This window comes from Euprymna scolopes, chromosome 18, assembly GCF_053919585.1.
Source record: "Euprymna scolopes isolate OS-2025 chromosome 18, ASM5391958v1, whole genome shotgun sequence".
NCBI lineage: Eukaryota > Metazoa > Mollusca > Cephalopoda > Sepiida > Sepiolidae > Euprymna > Euprymna scolopes.
This window is the reverse complement of record NC_136499.1, coordinates 101448744-101467314: the sequence shown is the minus strand read 5'-3', so window position 1 is coordinate 101467314 and position 18571 is coordinate 101448744. Positions and strand designations below refer to the sequence as shown.

Genomic DNA, 18571 nt, shown 5'->3' with positions numbered 1-18571 from the left:
TGGTTGTTCCAGCACACCTCATCATTATTATCATGACATAAGAGCTTATCTTGATAGTCATCTGCCAAACAGATGGGTAGGACGAAGAGGAAGTAGTGAGTACTGTCCAGGCTCACTGGATTTAAGCCCCATGTATTTGTGAAGGTAAGGAGGGGGGGTAGACATAATTCTCACATGACAATATCAGCTACAATGAATGAGTTGAAAACAGCCATTGAAAGAGGATGTGTCAACATACCAATTGAACTGATTAAGAACATTTTTGGATTCAATCAGTAAGCGTTGTCAGCTGCTCATAGACAACAATGGCCAATAATTTGAACACTTTAATAATTAACTGGTTTCTTTATTTGTTCACAGTATTTTGTTATATGAAATTTTTCTTTATTATAATAAATGTTAGCTTCATGTTCACTTAAAGAGTGCATATATTTTATTCTCCAATTTAGATAAACAAAATGACTATAAAACGCTTATGGAAATTTGGATTATCTAAATTCAATAAAATAATGTCTTGCTCTTTTAATTGGATATGCATTTTTACTTTTGGATATTTCTAATCTGGAACATATATATATATATATATATATATATATATATATATATATATATATATATATAGTCTTGGGAGTTTTTTAACCTTTAAAACTATATAAACAAAAACTTATTTAATTTTTTTAATATTCTTTTATCATTCATTAGAAAACTATTTAATCAGTAAGTCATTTAATCACCTGCAATCACTACATCAACTTGCTCTCTCGAATTCCCTATAGTACTAATGTTAATTTAAGGGACCATCAGTTGCTTGCCATGAAACACTGTTTCAGAGATTTTAAAAACAAAACAGTATATTAAATCATGGCTCCCCAGCAGTGTTGATCAAATAGCACCTCCCTTAATCTTAAGAAGAAATAATGTTACAGATATTAGATCTAGTTTCCTATCCTTAATTAATTTGACTACCCTATTCATGTTATAAAAATGAATTCCTGTGAGATGTGTCTGTTTCCAAATTCAAAATGGATATATTTTTTAATTTATAAACTTAATATATATAACTTAAGAACTAAAGCATTGTGTATAAAGCAGTTGTGCTAACGTTGCTGCTTTATGGATCAGAATCATGGACAGTCTATGGCAATCACATCCAAAAGCTTGATGTCTTCCACAAAAACTGCCTTAGAACAATTTGTGGCTTCACCCTAAGCAATCGGATGTCTAATGCGGACCTATTCACACGCTGCAGTATAGGCGGAATGAAAAGCTTTTTGATGGAATCACAGCTATGTTCGGCAGGACATGTCTTGCGTATGGAAGACGACCGGATACCAAAGCAAGTGATGTACGGCGAACTCAACAGTGAACAGCAGAATGTGGGTATACCTCTGCTTTGCTTTAAGGACAAGTTGAAAAGGAATTTGACGTACAAATATTTCTTTTCATGATTTTGAATGAATTACTTCTCAACGAAATGAATGGAGATCTGCCTGTCAGAGGGGCATCAGACAGTTCTCTGAAACTGAACTTTACCAACTGCACGTAAGATGTGAAAGAACCAAAACATCTGCAAGTATCCCAGCCAATCATTTGCACAAGCTTCATCCTTGCCTCCATTGTGGGCTTGTTTGCAGATCTCTTGCAGGACTTGGATGCCATTTACGATTGGATAGATGTAAGCATGGTACATCGAATTAAACATGTTTAGGTTGTCAAGACTTCATACGTTGAAATCGACAGGAGAGTCCATGATGTATATATATATTAGTGATGAGATGATTCCATTACTTTTACGGGTTCCGATATAATTAACAGTTCTCTTTGAAATTGCCGAATCTGATACAACTACTGATTCTGATTCTTTTTAAATTTCTGGATATAGATAGTTTATTTTGAGCGGAGAGGATCTGATTACCGTATAAACCTATGTAATAAGTGCATGCATTTTTGCAAACAAAAATTATTTTTGTGAAGTATTCTACAGATTTTAGTTTTACTAAGAGTTTACAATCAATGACTATTTATAATTTTATCATAAAAATGAGCCATGGAAAATTAAGTTTTTAACAAATGAAAACAATAAAAAGAATCGTTTGGCGGCATCGGAAAGTAAGCACATTTTTTTTTCCAATTCCGATACCAATTCTGTCTGATACCTCAAAAATTTCTGATTTTTTTTTTATTTCTTATCCTGATTATTTGTCCGAATACTAAAAAAAAAAAAAAGAATAATAATTATTTAATTATAATTATCAAGTCCCTTCAAGAATACTTAAGGATGGGCACTGTCTGCAGAATTATAACTAAGGCAATCAACTAGCGCCTATGCAATGTTTATGACTTCCACTCATGCGAACACTCTGGATTGTCAAAATGTATTCACCTGAATTCGACGTTTAATAGTTCTTAATTTCCTTTATTGCCATGGTAATTGTTTGGTGGCACTGAGGTAGAGGCTTGGCAAATAGAGCAAAAGATGGCTTCATGGCTGGGTTCGAATCTCATGACTTGCAGGAATTATTACTCCTACACTGATAACTGCGTAAGCATGAGACACTAGTGTCTGTAGTTATAAAAAGAATAATTATTAATTATATATATATATATATATATATATATGTATATATAAGCAGGTTCTTGCTACTTTAAGAAAAGAAAAGGGTCGGATATGTTAGTATTATTATTCTGCAATGTAAAAAATATGGGAATATTCAAGTTATAATATTAGCAACAAAGATACAATTCAAACATATGTAAGAAAAAAAAAAAAATACAACAATGGCGACAAGATGCCGATTCCATAGTCTGTATTCATATCCATTATGTCACTCGTTTTCAATTGATCCCTCCCAACCCAATATATATTTTTTACCCACATTTTTTTTTTTACATAAGGATTTGTGTTTACAAGTTTTGGTCAAATTCAAATATTCGTTCATGTTGAGGAGGAATGACTAGGCTTCCTCCTTTACAGTTTAAAATAGCGACTAAGTCCCCTACCCGCAATATTTTTAAATATGGCTGGTTACAAAAAAAGTTTCTTCATGCGACAGCCGGAAGTATACAAGCAAACAGATAAAAGAAATAGAAGATTGTTTTCAGTCTGCAATAATTATTCCTCATTCGGCAAGTGTCCAGAAATTCTTGGGTCCACTCTTTTAACAGATAAAAGTTTTGAAATAATAAAATAATCTAAACTACACCATTAAAAGAACCGGTAATTCTTAAGAATTATAACGTCATGAAAAAAAATGTACCTTGTTATTTTTTTTTTTTTTTTGAAAGAGTCCAACTTTTGGCAAGCATACTTAAAGAGTCAAGTTTTAAAACCTTGTTGCATTTCGGGAAACTTTGCTGAAACCATGAAAACAACGTCTCGTAACATTTTCAAACAAAATAAAAAAATTTTTTTATACCTACATGCAGCTTGTTTATACTGGGTTTCTTTTTGTAGTCATTTCTTTTTGTAATTGCCGTTTTGTCTCTTGTTACCATAGAATAAAGTTCTTTTTTATATGCAGAAAGTAATACACAAAGAGACACTCGCCGAGTTTCCCTCAAGGTTTTATTTGGAGAGAATTTACTTAGCGGAAAGAAACTAATGTTCCCTTAGCTAGTTATTTACTTATTAAACTTAACTTCCTAACTTAACTTAATGCACACAGACAGAGACCATGAATTATCCTTTCTCTTAGATTCTCGAGTTTTCTATATTTGGCATCTCTTTTTGTATAGCCACTTCTTTTCATCATTGCCATTTCGTCTAGCGGTTGTGATACAATAAGCTCCTTTTTTATATGCAGAAAGTAATACATAAGGAGACATTTGCTGAGTTTTCTTTAAGGTTTTATTTGAAGAGAATTGACTTCGGGGAGATAGACTAATGTTTCTTTAGTCAGTTATTTACTTATTAAACTTAACTTTCTAACTTAATGAAATTAGTGATGCACACGGATAGAGACCTTGAGGTATCATTTCACTTAGATTATCGAGTTTTCTACGTTATTGGCGGTGTCTTGTTCGCATGGCTTCCATGAAGAGAGTCCTTTAAAAACATTAGTTTTCTCTCAGCTTAAAAAAACGTGACATCATTTAGCATTGTTCGACTCTGATTTTGTCTACCGTTTCACCTGTTGCCTCCCCCTCGCCTCAACTTTACGTTATTGTCTTTCATTCAACCCTGGGAACGATTCTGTTTTGCAGATCTGGGTTATTATCATGCACTCAGTGTGATCCTTATCAAAATTCACAATATCTAATGTAATCGCTAGTAACGTAGGATCCCTAATACGTAGCAATGTATTAATTAGTCAAAAATTTTGCCACCTGTCCACAATAAACACCTGTCAGACTACTACTACTGCAAATAATTTTCTATTCATCTTCTGTTTTCCTAAAACCAAAATGAATCTTCCATGAGCAGAATTTCTTTCCAAAAATTTCTATCAGTGAAATACAATTATGCAGGACTGATTCTCTATTGATTACAACATAGTCATCTTCAAGTTTAATGTCAATAAACACCGGTAGAGACCTTTGCTTAAGTAATCAAATTTCACTGATCATTTCCAATCTTTTCATACTATTGGTCATCATCCAATTGACAATCTCATTGACCTTTATCCTTGAGTGGCCTTTGGGCATTAATTAGAAATAAATTAAAAAGCTATTAATGCAACAATACTTAGATGCAGGTGTGTAAAAATAAGGTTAAAATCAGAAATTTTCCATATAAGGTCAAAATTAAATAAAAGAATGGAAAATCCCACTAGAAGTTAAAAGTAGAACTAGAGATACGTGTGCAGAAAGTTGTGTCATGGGAGAAAGTCTGAAGTGACATGTAGAAAAGAAAGTTTTTCTCTTGGACATCTTTCTGAAAATCTCGCCCTTTGTTAACTCTCTGTGTGTGGGGAGCAGCTGATGAAAAGCCAGTATGTAACGCTAAAGGGTTTTAAGAGAAGAAATCATGAAAGACCATGTGCCATTGAATAACAAGGTTGTTGAAGTTTTTTTTTGGGGGGGGGGGTAATTGTCCTGTGTACAACCCAATCTCCAGCAACTTCATGTCGACATCTTCCAGCAGGTTACATTTGCAACTGGAAGATGCCGAAGCGATTATCCAACCAGTTGTCAGAAGATGACAAGTTTCAGAGAAAGCGTGAAATTGGTCAAATCAAGAAAAAGAAACTAAACTGGAAATGTCAACACGTAATCCCTCCTTTCTCCATGTAAAGAATGGCTTTCTAAATAGAAAGCCATTCTTAACATAGGGAGGTGTGTTTTGCATTAATCATCTGACAGTCTTCGTGTCCACATTTTCCGGGTGCTTATGTAACCTGCTAGAAGATGCCGATACAAAGTTGCCAGGGATTGCGTTGCAAACTGAATAAGTTCTCCTTTTATGTTATTCATTGTTGCAACTACCAGGCAAAGAGGAAGGCAAAAACCAGCTGCCACATCACCACTGCAACTACAGAGAGACAACCAGTTGGTTCTGTTGACGAAGTGAATTATGGACAAACTGCGGAGATTAAAGAAAACCCTAAGCTACTTTACAAACTCTTTCTTTCTTTCTTTTTTATATATATATATATATATAGGGCTTCCTTCAGTCTTCATAGACTATGGATACCCACTGAAAGGGTGGCTGCACGTGAAATTTGTGTGGCAGGAGTTGCGCAGTCTGCAACCACGCCTCTCCTGAGTCAACAATGTTGCATACCAGTGGCAAGTTGAGGTACAGGACGACTGGGAACAATGCCTACAAAGCACCTACAGCGACTAGAATTCCCAAATGGTCACCCATCTGGAACTAACCAGGTTCAACATTGCTTAACTTAGGTGATCTGACGAGAACCGGTGTGTCAACATGATTATGCCATATATACATATATATATATATATATATATATATATATATATGGCATAATCACACACCGGTTCTATTTGTGTGTATATATATATATATATATATATATATATATATATATATATATATATATATATATATATATACACACAAATGTTCTTTTTTCCCTAAGACATAACTTTTTATACTAAAAACCTTTTTTTCTTTTTTTTTACACAGTGATCACCACTTATCAAGGCCCGGAAGCCACTCAGGGATAAGGGTTATTGCAAGTACATTACGTTAGTGTGGAGATTTGATGAAGTGTATACTTAAGGGGGCGGTTCATTAGGAATTTGTTAACATTAGACTTGAAGACATCCAAGTTGTAGTCCGGTGGGAAGCAGGCAGACGGAACAGAGTTCCACAGGCATGCAGTTCTAAGAAAGAAGCTTTGTTCATTGAATCCGCGTTTTGATTTAGGCACAGATATAGAGTGGGGGAAATTTTTCACAGTGGATTCAGCTAGATGGGTGTTTTTTGTGAAAGATTGGCGAGGGGGGACCAGAGATTGGAGTTCAGAGGAGCACCTACCATGGAAATAACGATAAAACAAGGATAGGCTCGCAACGTCTCTTCTGTGGGAGAGAGGTTGCAGGGTAGAGAAAAGGGCATCCCCCACTAAGCCACAAAGTCTATTTTGTACTCTGTCAAGGCATGATAGGCTGTTTTTAGCAGCTCCTGCCCAGATATGGCAACAGTATTCCATCCTTGGACGTACTTGGCTTTTATATAGATAGAGAATTGCATCAGTAGTGAGATATCTTCTGGAGCAGTAGAAGGATCCCACCATCTTTCCAGCGACCTTGGCAACAGACTTGATGTACGTGTTCCATTTCAGATCAGGAGTAAAGGTCAAACCCAGAAGCTTGTCAAAACACGGGGCCTCACCCAGACGAGAGCCATCCATCACAATTGATGCCAGATGGGGATCAGAGCGTTGATGATGTAAGGATAGGAGTTTGGTTTTGGATGCATTAAAGGTAACCAGCCACATCTTCCCCCACTGAACCACGCGCTCAAGATCAGAGGAGAGAGAATCAGAGAGAACTTTGTCATTTACAGCCTTTGATGTGTTGCCGTAGATGGTCGTGTCATCAGCATAGATGTCAACGAATGATTTAAGTATGTGTTTAGGGAGGTCATTGATGTAGATCAGGAAGAGAGTTGGGCCTAGGATTGACCCCTGAGGGACTCCAGCATTTATATTGCAAGCCTCCGATTTTTGTCCATCTACCACTACTCTTATGAGCCTATCGGAGAGAAATGATTTAATGATTGAGAAAACATTTCCAGTTATACCGTAGCTGGAAATCTTGTGAAGTAGACCCTTATGCCATACCTTGTCGAAGGCCTTTGATATGTCAAGAGCAATTGCCCTAGAAAGGAAGCCTTTGTCAAGAGATTCACTAATCCTGTGGGACACAAAGATGCTCCGAAATGACCTCTACCAAGATTACGGTTCATAGCACAAGTACAACAGCAGAAATATCTTTATTTGATATCGAAATGCACTGAGATTTCAAAAGTTTACAGCTACTGGAATGGCCATGCCAAAAAGTGGACGTTTTTAAAGAATTATTATGAAACGTTTTCATGGCAGAGATACAGAAGAATCCTCTGAGCAAGGTTTTAAGCAGATTCTTAATAACTTACTTGACTCGCATGCATACGCCAGTGAGCTTCGCCACATACTTGAGAACAAAATTCCACTATTTATCATAGTGTTGGGTCTTATTGCTAAATCTAAATCCCAAGAGTGACCCATTGTTGTTTTTCTATGTCGCATGACACGACCAACATCCATGCACTAATAATAATTTTGTTTGTTTTTTTTCATTCGACTGTTACAAAATAATTATATTTTACTTTTAAATATTTTTTTAAGTGATTGTAATTTTATGTACTTTTTTTTTTTAAAGCCATTTTTTTATGGAATGTCTTTTTGAAAGTTTTCAGGGAGAGATTGGGTAACAATTTGGCAGTAAGATAAAAAAAGAGTTCAGCATCATTTGGTGTTGGAAATAACTGCATCAATGTCTGAAAGAGATAGAAAAAAAGCGAAATCAAAAAAACATCAATAGATTTCAAATATTTTTATATATAAAGTTAGGTATGTATATATGTTTACATTTTTCTGTGTATAGGGATTCACTCCTAAACTAACTAATCATACTTTGTAAGAATGGGAGAAAACGTTCAGCAGAGTGCTCGATTTCTAAAAAAATTTTAAAAATAAGAGCATATTATTTATTTATATATGTACTAGAGAGGGGTATCCAGCGTTGCCCAGGTGTGTGGAGGAGTTAAAAGAAAAAGTAAGTATGAGGATCGAACCCGAACCGTTGAGGCAAAGTTGTGGAAAAAAAAAAAGTGCAACGTTAACCATTGCCCCACCACGACATGCTTACGGAAACACGTTTGAATTTATTTAATTACTTCGATTTAGCAGGTGCTTGTTTTAACGAGTTAATGAGGTCAAGTTTGACTGCGGGATTTCATTTACTGCTGAACGCTTTTTTTTTTTTTTTTTCCCCCAAGATGTTATAGGAAAAAGACTAACCCACATGCAGTGAGCGACAAATATTGAATATTTATCTTCCGAAATCGAGCAAATTAAATAGACAGGCGAGCTTCGTTGTTAACTGTGAGATATTACGATTTATATGTGATATAAAAAGTTTTAAAAAGTTGTGAAACGAGCGACCGCTTCTCTGAAAGAAGCCTTTTGTAGACACACAGAAAAAGCGAACACACATACATACATACATTTTCGCTTTTATATTTATAGCTTACAGAAGGTCAGGCAACATTAGTAACAACATCGGTTTCAAATACAACAAAAGGGAACAATATGTGACTGTCATTTGTGGACTCTCCTCAGCCTCCATTGTGGTTTTGTTTTCTGTTTTCTTGGGGGGGGGGGGGGCTTGGTGCCGGAACCGAAGCCGTAAGTGGTCAAAGATCATAATAACTTTGACTTAAGCTTATAGATTCAGAAAGAAAATTTCTTTCACTTGACCCATGTTGCAAATATCCGTAAAATATACCAATGTTAAACCACAAACTGAAAAAAAAAAAAACTAGAAGATTGAAATATCATCACAATTTCGCGCAGCACACAAGTTTCCGGGTGGATTAGAAGTAGATAGTGTTTAAGTAGACAGAAGCTTTGAGTAAAAGAGGAAGATTGAGAGGCGGATAAACCATAATAAAGGTTTCAGTACAAAACAAATACACACATGAAAGCAAATTAAATATGGCAGCCTTAAATCTCCTCCACCTAGTGGAAAGGGGAGATAACTATGCATGCTTTATTTATAACTGCATAGTATCAAACAATGTACAACAGTATTATTTTAATTGGAATTCATTATTCAACGTCTCTATCCACTGCGCAATGGATAGAGACGTTGAATCTCTACAGTTTCAGGTGAGAATTGTCTGAAGATAGCGGTTTCAATCCTACCCAAAGCCGGCCAGAGGCTTACTTGGCTAAAACATGGTGAGACGACAACAACTATGGATGACAGTAATTGCTGAGAATGCAGTTAGGAGATTCGGAGTTCCCATCCCGTCGCGGTTACCACCTGATAAACGCCAGAGGAATAGTTGACTGAGACGTCGTGAAACAACAACAACTAAGAAAGATGAGGATAATAGTCCGCAAGTCCTGTACAACAGGTGCAAGAAACCTTTGAATCCAGCCAGCTGGAATAAACTATTCAAGGAATATGTTTGTCAGATGGAATCAGGATCCGACACTGATATTCATTTTTTCATTTCTAGATGAATATGAGAAGAATATCGGATTTAAAGTCGACAAAGAGACCAACTACATCAACAGATATAGGAGAATGCAACCCTAAATGACAACCTGATGACTTCTCTGAAGAGAAAAACCGATATTAAACATTTCAATGAAACAATGCATGTATTACGTTTCAATGTATGTAAACTATTAACAAAGTCATTACAGAGTTACATTATTGAAACTGATGAATAAATAAACAATACAAAAACTTTTTTTAAAAAACGTGTTTATTATAATTATAGCCTCTCTTTTTTTTTTTTTTTTTTTACTATATGTATAAATTAACTCACTTACACAATGCACTGTTAAGGAAGACTGTAATTTAATTAATTTTTGGATTTTTTTTTTCTTTTTTATCTTTAACTAGCGGGAGTACCCGGCGTTGCCCAGGTGCATTGCGGTGGTGTAGTAAGGGTCGGAACAAAAAGCAGCTCCGTGGGGGAGGGGGGAGGAAACAACAGGGTGGAGAGAGGTGCTAAAAAAAAAGTGGTAGTAGGCTGGAACCGGTAACACAAAGGAGGAAAAGAAGATGAAAAAAACGTAACGCATTAGACAATGTCGCCATCCCACAAGGAGAAGTTGCGTGCATTGAATTTAAGCATAGTCAATCGAACGCACGATGATTTAAATGCTTTTATTTATTTGCTTCCCCCATGAAAGCAAATTAGACATAAGATCGTTTTTAATGTGAGGGGGAAAACCAGCTCCCCCAAAATAGCAGCACTCTGGCAGTATCCCAAAAAAATAGTAATTTTCTCAGTATGAAAGGTTTCTCCTACACTGACCAAGGACATCCCGGCCCGAAGGCCAAGAAATGCTTTGCCACTTCTTCGAATAGTTTCGCTTTATACAAAAAAAAAACAAATAAACACCCGAGATGACGCCACGATGGAAATTTTGTTTAACTTGATCAAAAAAAAGAAAAGAAAGGATGTCCATTTGTGAATGCGGGATATTACGACCTGGGAAGTATGCTAAAACTTCTTGCAGAATCTAATCAATGCAAAAACCCCGACACAAAAAGCTTTTTGTGGACATACACAAATGCTCGTGCCTATTTTGCCTTTTATATATTAGACTAGCATGGGTGCCCAGCGTTGCCCGGGTGTTTGTAGGTGTAAAAGAAAAGTTTTGGTAAACAGGTAGGCTCGAACTCAAAGCCTTGAGGCGAAGTCGAAAAAGAAAGCCTGATAACTTATCATGACGCTAAGCTGGCGTAGACATAAGGATGGTCGAAATTAAATGGTTTAAAAAGCAGGTGGTTAAATAAACGTCAACTTGTGGTTTTCTAGGTCAAACATCACGCCATAGAGAAATCAAATCACAGCGCAAATTTTGTACCATAAAAGTCACTGAAATAAAAGATACAGATGACATCGTTTCGTAAATCGGAGATATTATAATCTAGAAAGTATATAAAAGTTGTAAGAATTAATAACCCCCCCACCCCACTGAGAACTCCCACCGAAAAAAGATTTTGGCAGACATAAAAAAAAAATGCACACGCACACAAACACACACACATTTTCGCTTTATATAATAGACTAGTGGGGGTGCCCGGCATTGCCCAGGTGTCTTGGAGGTGTAAAAGAAAAAAAAGCTTTAGTGGAAAGGTAGGCTCGAACCCGAAGCCTTGATGTGAAGGTGGAAAAAAAGGGGAAAAAACCTGACATCTTACCCACTCGGTCACGACGGGAGAGGAAGTGAAAACCATTTTAATTTTACGATTAAAAAGTTAAATGACAGGTTCGTGAATTTAATGAGGTCAAATATCAGGCCATACGATATCGGGAAAAACCAGCTCCCTATTTAAAGGGGAGTGTCCAAATGAATAGCAATTGTCTGATATGACCGGTTTTAGCCACATTGATCAAACCTCGTTGCTTTCTGGACGTCCCTGTCACGAGTGCCAGGGAGCTGCGTTATGCTACGGATTCAGTTTCGAAGTTTGTTTGGCTTTTATAGTGAAAAGCCAAACAAACATGCATGGATCAAGAAATATTGCAAAAATAGCGTGTAAAAGTCGCCCAAATTAAAGATACATGCAAACTCATTTCGTGAATCATAGATATCATAATCTAGACAGTATATAAAAAGTTCTAAGAATGAGTGACCCCACTGAGCGCCCTCCAGAAAAAAACACACATTTTCGCTTTTATATTATAGACTATCGGGGGTATCTGGCGTTGGTTCCTGGGTGTTTGGAGGTGTGTGTGTTGGGTGGGGGGTAAGTCAAAACAAAAAAAACAAAAGAATCAGCAAAGTAATAACATTGTTTAAATATTATAAAAATAAAACAATAAACGAACGTTATGCAAACAAATGATGTTAAAATTTCTTAAAATTGGAAAAAAAAAAAAAAGAAAACGCGAACGTGATGGAAAAAAAAACGAACAAGATGCAAAACGAACGATGTTAAAACTTCTTAAAAAAATCTGAAAAAAAAAGAAAAAAAACAACCGTGTTTCAATATTAAAACTGTAGGTGTGTGTGTGTGTGTGTGTGTTGTGTGCGTGTGTTGAGGGGAGGGGAGATGGAAACTAAAAGTAATAACCCTGTTTAAATATTAAAAAAAAGAACAAGCAAAAACAAAAAAAATAAACAGCGAAAAAAGTTTTGGGAGGGAGATAGGCTTGAACCCGAAACCTTGAGGGTAATAGCCTGATGACATAAGCATAACACCAGAAAGCCAGAGACTTGGAAAGAATTGAAAATAAACATTTAAAAACCCAGGTGATTTTCTAGGTCAAATATCACGCCATAGCAGCAGTAGTAGCAGAGAAAAACGAATTCACAGCGCAAATTTTGTAAGATAGAAATCGCTGAAATAAAAGACTTTTACGACGTCATTTCATAAGTCTTACATATTATGATCTTGATAGCATATAAAAAGTTATAAGAAATAGTAAACCCCCCTCCCCTTGAGAAATCCGGCAAAAAAAGCCTTCGGCGGACATACAGAAAAAATACACACACACACACATTTTCACTTTTATATATATAGACTAGCAGGGGTACCCGGCATTGCCTGGGTGTTTAGAGGTGTGTGTGGTTTTGGGTAAATCAAAATAAAAGAATAATAAAAAATCGTTGCCCGGGTGTTTGTGTCGGGGAGGGGGGGGATAAAAAAGAAGTGTTTTGCTAGGTAAGTAAGAAGGATCGAACCTGAAGTCTTGAGGCGAAGTTGGAAAATAAAGTGTGAAAAAAAAAATGTGCGACGTTAACCGATCGGCCACCAAGAAATAGTAATGGAAACATGTTTGAATTAATTTAAGTATTAAGAATTGGCAGGTGCCCATACTTAATGACTTAATAAGGTCAACTTTCACTGCGGGCAGTTTTTTATTTACTGCAAGAAAGTTTTTTTTTAATTTTTTCCCCAAGATGTTGTGGGGGGAAACCAGCTTCCCATAAAAGGGGGATTGTCCAAATTGAATAGCAATTGTCTGATATAAGGAGAAACTCCGCATTGATCAAAGCTGATTGCTTTTGGACGTTCCTGACGATCACGCCGGGAACAATGTCTTAAGCTTAGTTCCGGTTTTATACGAAAAAGCCAAATCCACACGCGGCGATCCAAAAATGTGGAATATTTAGCTTTTCAAAGTCGGGCAAATTAAATAAACAGGTGACCCCCGTTGTTAACTCATAAATATTATGATTTGCACGTGATATAAAAAGTTTTAAGAAGGAGCGAGCCGAGCGAGAACCAAGCGGTAAAAGACCTTTTGCAGACATATAAAAAATGCACACACAAACACACATTTTCCCTTTTATATATATAGATAATCTATGTATTATTATACTAAACCTGATTTAATCAACGTTTGTTTCCCTTGGATTTGAGAAAAATACCAAGTAAATGCATTATGTATAAATTAGATTTTTTAGTCCATAAAAATAAACTTATGTTTCATTGATGTAGAATGAGTGCTTTATGCCAAAATTCTAGAGTGGACCTGGGAGCAATGGCAATTAAAGGGTGGCTCCACACTCCCCAAGGCCGCATGGTGGGGCCTCACCATCAGATATAGTTTTAGGTCATATCCAGGACCGTTGTATAAAGGGTTCTTTTTAAATTTTTTTATAAAGGCCAATTTTTTTAAGATATGAGAGTATGATGTGGGGATTGTTTTTATCGAATAACTCTTTAATATTGTTTTCTTTGTAGAATCGATTTCTTACTGTTACAAAATCAGTACATTCAATTAATATGTGTTTGATTGTGAGTGGTGTTTGACAAGGTATACAGATGGGTTGGCTTTCTTTTTTAGGAGATATGAGTGGGTTAAGTGAGTATGGCCTATTTTTATTCTTGTTAGTTTAACTTCTTTTCTGTTTAATTTCGTGTTTTGTTCTTGTTTTTTGATTTTTGGCATGATTTCGTGAAGTTTGCAGTAGGTTTGCCATTTCTCTGTTGTATATGCGTTGATACGTCTTTTTAGATCTATGCATGGAATTTTAAAATCTGCATCGATAAGGCGTTTTCTGCTGCTGAATCTGCTAATTCATTACCTTTAATACCGCAATGGCTCGGTATCCAGCAGAAAATGATTTCTTTTTTACTGTTTAATTCAGTTAATTTTTGGAGTAATTTTGCGATTAGGGGGTTGTCCATCTTTTTATTTTTAATCGCTTTTAGAGTAGATTGGGAGTCTGAAAGGATTATAAATTTGTTTTTTCTGTTATTGGAAGCGAGTTTGAGAGCTAGGATTAGAGCATGTATTTCAGCACTGAAGATTGAGGTTTCTTTTGGGAGGTTTCATTGTTTTTTGATTGATTTATTGAGTATTGCTGCACTGGCTGTTGCGTTGTTTTGTTTAGACCCATCTGTATAGATGTGTATGTGGTCTGGATACTTTTCTTTGATTTTATTGAGATTATCATAAGTTATTGGATGAGTATGTTTCTTTTCATATTTACTTAAACTTAGGTCGGTGTTAGGGGATACGATTTTCCAGGGAGGGGTTTTGAGTAGGACAGTTTCATGAATTTTAGTTATGGGTAGACTTGCTTCTTTGGAAATCGATTTTATTCTAAGTCCAAAGGTTTTGATTGCATTTTCTTTTTGGTCGAAAAGGTGTTTACGGTTTGGATTTAAAGTGCTATTGTGTGCTGGGTTTGTGGGGTTGGCTGTAAGTTTTGTGTAGTATTTTAGACCAAGTTTTGATTTCTGAGCATTGGAGAAGTTTCATGTGCTTCTGCATACAGGCTTTCTACAGGGGAGGTTGGAAATGCTCCTAGTGCTAGTCTTAGTCCAGAGTGGCATATTGTGTTGAGAGGTTTTAGATATGACTTTCTGATGGATTGATATATGAAGCTACCATAATCTATTTTTGATCTAATTAATGCTCTATATAGTTTGAGTAGTGTGTTCTTGTCAGCTCCCCAATCTGTATGGGCGATGATTCGTAGGAGTTGTAATGCTTTATTACATTTGGTTTTGATGTGATTGATGTGTGGAATGAAATTTAGTTTTTTGTCAAAAATGATTCCCAGGTGCTTGTGTTCATTTACGAATGGAATTTTTTCGCCTTCAATCTGTAAGGTTGGGTCAGGGTGGAGTTTGCGTTGGTTACAGAAATGGATGCATTTTGTTTTAGTTTTGGAGAATTTGAAACCATTTTTAGTTGCCCATTTATTAATTTTATTTATTTTATGTTGTAGTTTTCTTTCAATAGTGTGAGTGTATTTAGATCTGTAGCTGATTGAGCAGTCATCTACATGTAAGGAGCTATGTATATCAGAAGAGAGTTCTTTTATAATGTTATTGATTTTTATGTTAAATGATTTTGTGGGTCTGATAAAGCTGAGTCTATGCGAACTTGGAAAGATCTGGAAGTTATTTATGAATTCAGGTAGTCTGCCCCTTAGTCCGATGTTGTGGAGATCTTTTATGATACCGTGTTTCCAGGTAGTTTCATATGCTTTCTCAAGATCGAAAAAAACATGTTACATGTTCCTTATTGATAAAAGCTTCTCTGATATAATTTTCGAGATTAGTGATGTGGTCTATGCATCCTCGATTTTTTTGGTATCCACACTGGATTTCAGAAATTATTTTGTTGTCATCTAGGTACCATATAAGACGGTAGTTAATCATTCTTTCGAACGTTTTGCATAAGCAGCTTGTGTAGTTTTCTGGGTTTGATGTATCTTTTCCCAGTTTGGGTATTGGGATTATTGTGCGTTTTTCCATGAAGTTGGGAAATCTTTTGTTTCCCATATTTTATTATAAATTTTGAGAAGGAGTTTTAATGAGTCGAGTGGAATTTCTTTAAGGAAGCTGTAGTGCACTTCATCTGGACCTACAGCTGAGTTATGGTACGTTTCTATGGCGGTTTCTAGTTCATTGAGTGAGAAGATTTCATTGTAAGGCTCTTGGTTTTTGGAGTTAAAGTTTATTTTGTACTTTTCTTCATGTTTCTTGAGTATTTGGAACTGTCTATTGTAGTGTTTTGATGATGAGTTTCCGGCAAAGGTTTTAGCTAGTTTGTTAGCAATATCTTTTTTATCAGTCATTTTCTGTTTATTTGTGAGAAGGTGTTTGATTGGATTCGGATTATATTTTCCAGTTATTTTCCTAATCATTTCCCAGACGGTTTTGGGTTTAGTGGTGATGTTGATTTTGTTGACAAATTGTTGCCAGCGGTATCTTTTGCATTCTTTAATTGTTTTTTGAGTTTAAGCTCTTTGGTGTTTGTATTCTATTAAGTTGTTCATTGTGGGTTGTTTTTTAAATTTTCTTAAGGCTGCCTTTCTCTGTCTAATGGCCGTTTTACATTCTGGATTGAACCATGGTTTTTTTATTTTTTTATCCAGGAGTAGAATTTTTGGGTATGCATTTTTTGGCTATTGTTATGAGTACTTCCGTGAATTCTTCTATTGTTTGGATTTGATGTTCTGTTAGTTTTAGTGAACAAAGTTCTTTAAATTTGGCCCAGTTGGCTTTGTTTGTGTTCCACCTGGGTATGTAGTTTTGGATGGAGTTACTGTATTTGATTATAATAGGGAAGTGATCACTTCCACAGGGTTCTTCGTAAGTGCTCCATGTATAATCCAAAAAGCTTGATGGACCACACATGGTAAGATTAATGGCACTAGTTGATCCGTTCATTGGATTTAAGTATGTGGGGGTTTTTTTGATTGAGAAGGCACAAGTTATTTTTGTTAATTAATTGTTCAATTTTGTTTCCTTTTAAGTTTGAGACTTTGCATCCCCATAACGTACTGTGGCAGTTAAAGTCTCCTAGAAGAATGAATGGTGAAGGTAGTTGTTTTATTAAATTTTCTAGTTCATTTTCATTCATTGGTTCATGAGGAGGGAGGTATATTGAGCAGATTGTGATTGTTTTGTGTAATGAGACTTGAGTTGTAATTGCTTGGAGATTTGTTTTGACAGAGAAACTGCTTTGAGGTATGTTATTCCTTACAAGAATTGAGATGCCTCCATTAGCACGAAGGCCTGTGTTATGGAAATAGTTGTATTGTTCATAGTTTGGTGTTTTGAAATGGTTATTGTTTTGTAGGAAGGTTTCTTGTAAGCAAACAATGGCTGGGTTGAAGAGTGAGATAAGTATAAGAAGTTCATTATAGTTAGATCTTATTCCACGACAATTTCATTGGATAATTTGTTGTGTTTTATTTCTATCCATGAGGCTGTTTAGTTTTCCTTTATTTCCATCTCTTTAGAAGTAGAGGATTTATCTTTTGTTGGAGTTTGTGTCTTTGGTGAAGTGTTTTGCTGGGTTTTTTCTTTTTTTTGTTTGGATCTGGACGTCGATCTGGATCTTGCTTGAGATGTTGCTGTTTTGGCTTCTTGTTCATTTTTTTCCCTCTTGATTACTTGTGTTTGGTTTCTTTTTTTTATCTGGGGTGTTTTCGGTTTCCATTTTTTCTAGAATTTGGAATCTATTTTGAGTGTCTATTGTTTGGTTTTCTTCTTTTCTGGAACGTTCTTTATTTACTGTTTTATCATTGCTTATGTTTTTATTAATTTCTGGTGGTTGTTTTGTTGGTTTCTGTGATAATTTTTTTAATGGTTCTGTTGTGGATGGAATATTATTTTCTTTGTTTGGATTTGTTATTTCTATTTTGTTTCCCAGATTTGAGTATTTTTCTTTTAGGCTATTTTGAAATTCTGGCCATTCTTTAATATTTAATGTAATCAGTTTGTTTATCAGTTCCCTATATTGATCATGTATTTCATTATGATGGTATGGTTTAGTTGTCTTTTTTGTTGTCTCAGCATATGTGTTGTCTTTCATGTACATCTCAACTATTTTTCTGGAAAGGTTGTGTTGTTTTTTGTACTTTACTTCTATAATTTCTCTTTCTTTTTTATATGTTTTGCATATTTTAGAGAAGACCGGGTGATCTTTGCAGTTTGCGCATTTCACCTCATTTATGCATTTTTCTTCGGTGTGGTCATGCTCTTTGTTGCCGCATTTTCCGCATATTTTTATTCCTTTACAGCCTTCTTTATGAAGTCCATATTTTTGGCAATGGAAACATCTTAATGGAGCTGGGATATATTGGTCTACTTTTACATTTAAGTAGCCAATTTTTATTTCTTTAGGTATTGTTGATTTGTTAAACGTTAATATGTATGTGTTGGTGGTTATTATTTTATTTTTTATTTTTATGTTTATGCGGATGTGGTTGATTATTCCTTGTTTTTCTAATTCGGTTTTTATTTCTTCTTCAGTTGCTAGCGATAGTTCATAACTTCGAATTACTCCTTTCGAAGTGTTTAGTGTTTTATAGGGAAAGACTTTGCACTTGTACTCATGGAAGTTCTTCATTTTGAGTAGAGATTGAGCATCTCTAAGATTGGTTATCTCAACTAG

General features: G+C 35.5%; 1 protein-coding gene across 1 annotated transcript in view; it reads right to left on the bottom strand.

Moving 5' to 3' along the window:
• Nucleotides 1-7784: 7784 nt before the first annotated feature.
• The window catches only part of LOC145297720 (uncharacterized), a 130743-nt gene continuing 119956 nt past the window's right edge, over nucleotides 7785-18571 (bottom strand). The window contains exon 17 of the mRNA XM_080143932.1: nucleotides 7785-7948. The gene's annotated coding sequence lies outside the window, so the exon portion shown is untranslated. The remainder of the gene's footprint in view (nucleotides 7949-18571) is intronic.